The following is a 6,000-nucleotide window of genomic DNA, read 5'->3' on the forward strand; positions in this document are numbered from 1 at the left end:
TCCCGCTTGAGATGACGTGTTTCTTTATAGTGTAACGACCTCGCCGGTGACATAATCATGTCGAGTCATTAGTTGAAGGTAGTTTTAATGGACCAAAAACCAGGTCACTGAAACCCGTAACATTGTAACAACATTGAAACCAACAGCTGAAAACCGGACCCAAACAAACCCCGGTTACCCCGGCAACACGGTCTCACTCGCGTGCAGGCCCCCACCCTCCTGTTCTTCCAAGGCCCTCCCCCAGCTGACCTAATGATTCGCCCCACACGCTGTTTGACAAGAATTACATTACAATACATGCACATAGAACAACTGGCATAACGGACAACGAAATATAATGTAACACATAACACACAAACTATTTAACTGTCCCAGGGTCGCTACAATAGATTCATGGGTCTGATTCGCCGATTTCCCATGCTGATATCCCGAAAGATTCTCGGGCATCTTCGACAATTTGGCTATAGATTGTCTCATTACACGCTAAATAATATAATTATAGCCTAATTATATATATAGGTTTTGGCATAAACATAACTAGGGTGCACTGTACTATCTGCGCACACCCTTTCTGAAGCCTCTCTCTCGCTCTCTCTCTCTCTCTCTGTCCCTCCCGCTCTCTCTTTCTCTCTCTCTCGTAGCGTTTTGTGGAGAACGTTAATTGTCTTAGAACACTCCCATTCAGAATGCATTGGTTTACATTTCGTTTTGTGTAACACGCAAAAAGTCGGACTATCGTGCTCGGGAACACGCTTCAATAGATTAACGTTCGTGCGCAGGAGCACGCAATGGCGTGATACCGGGTTGCTCCACAACGAGACTCGTAGTTGGGGTTATCTCAGCCATGGTTGAGAAGGAATCGGGGGAAAGGAACTTTGGCTTTGACTCCCTGAAGTACATGAACCGCGACATGGAGGAGAAAGGGATTGTTGCCCGCGGTTTTCTCCCTCCAGAGCCTCCCTGCCCACAGCCCGCCACCGCGAGGCATATATTCATATACTTCAGGGAGTCAAAGCCAAAGGCTGTGTGCACCTCGCCATTGCGATACATCCACTGTAAACAGAGCGCATTGTACCGTGGCTGCAAGCTGCTCAGGGCCACACCCCCACTCTCCTCCTTGACCCGCCTCTCTCCTCCTAATTTGCATTAAAGCTACAGACACCGAAACGACGCGTTTGGGGAAAGCTCAATGTGCGACTGGCTCGGAGTGGCTGTAATTCTGCACCACGGCTGAATTTGGGGAACGTCTTCAAATACTGTGTTAGGGGCCCACTAATACCTATATTAAGCATCCATAAAGTAGCATGCCATGGGAACTTTAATGTGTTCCCACACACGCCTTGAGGTGGAACATGGAAGTGTCCCTAGTATACAACAGTGACACCTATTGGCGCAGAAAGGATATGACTTTGAGATAAAATGAAATGAAGAAAGACAACTTCAAGTAAGTCACTTATGGCGCTTTTCCAATGGCGGATACGCTTCGGACCAAGCAGGCCTCAGCCCAACAGTGAGGTTGCGGTGTAGCCCAGCTCAGTTACGGCTCGCGTTTCCACCGCCGATAGTACCCTTATGGTATGGTGGGATTTAAGCCGTAAGGCGATAGCCGTGGCAGCTACGTAAGCATCGTGATCTCATAGCAGCCCGACACAGTGTAGACTGCTAATAAATCCAAGGAAAAAGCAGAAGGCGCTCAATGAACAAAGAGAAACAATATATGACACCTAAGAAGGATGCCAAACTTTTGCGCGACATTTTCTTCAATAAACGAAGCTTTCGCCGTTGTCCAGAAATATCTTGTGGGTACTGTGTTTGTTTGTTATTATCCCCCTGCCGCACGGAACTGCGATTCTGTCGACCAATCAACGGACGGCATGTGAGACTGAACCTGGAAATGCACCATTTACCGTTTATTTCGCGCCATCCTTTTCAGTCTGCATTTGCCCTGCTGGAGAGAGGTAAGAATGTATAGTGCTCCTTTGTTATAATTGATATGAAAGTTATAAACACAGTAAACATAAAACGAATGTGTAAATAATCATGTTTGAAGGTTGGAGCTGTTGGTTACTGACCAAAAGACCCTCGGTTTAGCAGGTAAACATACTTTTATATCTAGTACAGTAGTTTTTGTTTCATTTGGCGCTCTTGTGTCCCTTTGCTTTCAAGGAGTGAGTATAAGACTGACATCATTGTTGAAGTACTTATATTAATGTGTTCCACAGAGGTGCTTGAGCTATCTTTTTGTGTTTATTTATTTTGGTGTATTTTTGTTTCATTTCATTTGTTTAGTGGGCACTTTGGTTCAGATGTTCTAATCTAATGCTTGTGAGTCGGCGATTCGCCATGCTGGAGAGGAGTGCATACATCATTGTTTCTGTACTTATATCAACGTGTTTACATTTACATTTACATTTAGGGCATTTAGCAGACGCTTTTATCCAAAGCGACTTACAATAAGTGCATTTGTTACAATAAGTGCATTTAGTACATTTGTCATAAGAAGTGAAACAATATGTGTGTTTCTGTTACGTATTTTAAACACATAAGCTGCCCACACATAGCCACTAGGAAGTAGGATCGAACACATAAGCTGTAATTACCACACATGCCACTAGGAAGTAGGATCGAACACATAAGCTGTAATTACCATACATAGCCACTAGGAAGTAGGATCAAACACATAAGCTGTAATTACCACACATAGCCACTAGGAAGCAGGACCCGACATTTTAAGCTGCAATAAACTATTCCAGCCACAGAGGGCAGCACCTTTAGACAGGTGAGGAGGGCAAACCAATACGTCACATAGGCCACGCCTACTCGGTATTAAAGCAGGAACTGAAGCCAACGAGATCAGAAACATCCAGCAGTCCATACTAGGGAGTTAGGTACAGAGCCCTGCTGTTTGTCGCTCACGCGCGTGTCCATACAATTCCCCTCCTTTTGTTTCATAGTTACCACACCGAAATACTTTAACAAATAAAGTGAGTTAAAAGTGATCCGGATTAGACTACTTTCTTCAAGAACGCAACATTCCCCACAGATTAAAGACCATCTCTGTTGGCAAAGCAGCAGATGTATCCCGACTCATTTGGAAAATACACAACGTAGAATTAGCCGAGTCAAGTCTAGGCCGGCTATACATGTATGTATTGTTTGGTTCATTCCGGCTCTACTGGTGCAACCAATACAAATTTGGTTGCACCCCTTTTCCGCCTCTTTGTCACAGTATTGGCATGTCCTTTTTCACATTCCATCCATCTGTGTAAGAGTCATCTATTTTTCCTTAAAAATCTTCATTGTACAGTGAATACAGCACAAGTATTAAGATGGTTAGTGATTAGTAGGAATTTTCCACAAATTAAATTAAGTGGCTACGGTTAATCCTATATGCCTATAACTCGTCGTCTCTGCTGAGTGGCTTCGATGTCATCATGTTATGGTTGCTACGTGCCCTTATGCTGCTTGTCTTTTTCTGAAAACAAGGCAAGGCAAGGCAGCTTTATTTATACAGCACTTTTCATTTACAAGGCAGACTCAAAGTGCTTCACATATAAACATTGTCATACAATAAAATAAAATAATAGATAGATTAGAAGAAAAACATATGCAAAGAAATTAGTAAAATAGATCAGCATTTTAGATAAATACATTGCAAAAAATTTTTTGCAATGTATTTAAGATCAGATCAACAGTCTCTCTGGTACCCACGTCGGGACTCCAACCCGACCTAAAGGAACTTGGTCCTTTCTCTGGGACTCCAACCCCACCTAAAGGAACTTGGTCCTTTCTCTGGGACTCCAACCCGACCTAAAGGAACTTGGTCCTTTCTCTGGGACTCCAACCCCACCTAAAGGAACTTGGTCCTTTCTCTGGGACTCCAACCCCACCTAAAGGAACTTGGTCCTTTCTCTGGGACTCCAACCCGACCTAAAGGAACTCGGTTCTTTCTCTGGGACTCCAACCCGACCTAAAGGAACTTGGTCCTTTCTCTGGGACTCCAACCCGACCTTAAGGAACTTGGTCCTTTCTCTGGGACTCCAACCCCACCTAAAGGAACTTGGTCCTTTCTCTGGGACTCCAACCCGACCTTAAGGAACTTGGTCCTTTCTCTGGGATTCCAACCCAGATTCTAGGGCTCTAACCCAGACAGAACTTGGGTCTCAAACTCTTATCCTTTCTCTCTGGTATCAGATCATGTATCTTTCTGGTAAAAATAGAAAATAACGGCAAAGTTAAAAAGGCATTTTAGTAATAAAATAGAAAATAAAGTTAAAGTTAAAAAAGCATTTTAGAAAGTGCAATGTATTTAAGATTTAGCAGAAAGCTAAAGTAAACACAAAAAGTCTTCAGTCTTGTTTTAAAAGTGGTCCGAGTTGGGGGCAAGTCTTAAATCCTCTGGGAGTTTATTCCAGCTATTTGTTGCATAGTAACTAAAACCTACTTTCCTATTTTTCGTGTTTACACTGGGGATAAGTAACAGATTGGTCTCAGAAGATCTTAGTGGTCTAGAAAGCTTATGTAGTGGAAGCATATCAGTTAAATATTTTGGGCCTAAACCATGTAGGGATTTGTAGGTCAGCAACATGATTTTAAAATCAATTCCCTGACCTACAGGCAGCCAATGTAATGATTTAAGAATTGGTGTAATATGTTCACATTATTTGGTTTTTGTTAGAACTCTAGCAGCAGCATTCTGAACAAGCTGAAGTTTCTTTAGAGTTTTTTTGGGAGACCTGTAAGGAGACCATTGCAGTTATCAAGCTTACTAGTGATAAAGGCATGTGCAAGTTTTTGTAAGTCTTCGGCGGACATGAGCCTGCTACATTTTTAAGGTGATAATATGCAGATTCTTTAACTGATTTGATGTGACTGTCAAAATGTAAATCTGAATCCATGATAACCCCTAGATTTCTGGCTTTGATTGAGGTTTTCAGGGACAGAGAGTAAAGGTGTTGGGTTACTTTAAACCTTTCCGTTTTAGCACCAAATACAATTATCTTGATTTTGTCCTCATTTAGTTGAAGGAAATTTCGGCACATCCAGTCTTTCACTTGCTCAATGCACTGGCACAGCAGATCTATTGGCCGATAGTCATTTGGTGATAGCGATACATAGATATGCGTGTCATTAGCATAGCAATATTGTTATTTTGCATGATTTGCCCTAGTGGGAGCATGTAGATGTTGAATAAAGAGGGTTCTAAGATCGAACCTTGTGGGACTCCACATGTCACGTTAGTTGATTCTGATACAAAGTCGCCAATGGAAACAAAGTAGTTCCTATTTTGTAGTTAGGACCTGAACCAATTTAAGACTGTGCCTGAAAGCCCAACCCAGTTTTCTATCCTGTCCACAAACCAAGTTGCAATGCCAACACATAGCTGCAAGAGATCAGCATAGTGTACACATACGGGTATCCAGGAGGCGGGAGTTCAGCACCATGCTTAGCCAATCAGAGCATATAACTGAGTCCACGCCTGCCCAGTATTAAAGTCGCAACACATAGCCCAGGGGGCAGAACGCTCCAGGTAACGCATCCATCAGATGCCCTACTAAGTGTATCTCCACGCTTGCATAATACAATTCCTCTCCTTTTGCTTCATAGTTATCATAGCAAACCTTTACCAAAATAAAGTGAGTTACAAGCGACCCTGACTCTGCAAACTTTTTCCAAAGAACACTGCAGTTAAGACAGAAGTCGTTTACAACTTTAATAAGGGCGGTCTCAGTGCTGTGCAGGGGTCGAAATCCTGATTGGAAGGTGTCATAGCAACCAGTTGATGCCAGTAAGTGATAAAGTTGCTGGAGGACAACTTTCTCAATGATATTACTTATGAAGGGTAGATTTGATATTGGTCTGTAGTTGTTAATAATAGAGGCATCTAGGCTCCGAGGAAAAATTGCCTGACTGAAGAGAGTTGTTAACTATTTGCAATATGTCATTCTTAAAGAGGTTGGTAGGTAAAGTATCAAGGCAACAGGTGGATGGCTTCAGTTG

The sequence above is a fragment of the Pollachius pollachius genome, assembly GCF_949987615.1.
Source record: "Pollachius pollachius genome assembly, chromosome: 8".
In the NCBI taxonomy this organism is placed as follows: Eukaryota; Metazoa; Chordata; class Actinopteri; order Gadiformes; family Gadidae; genus Pollachius; species Pollachius pollachius.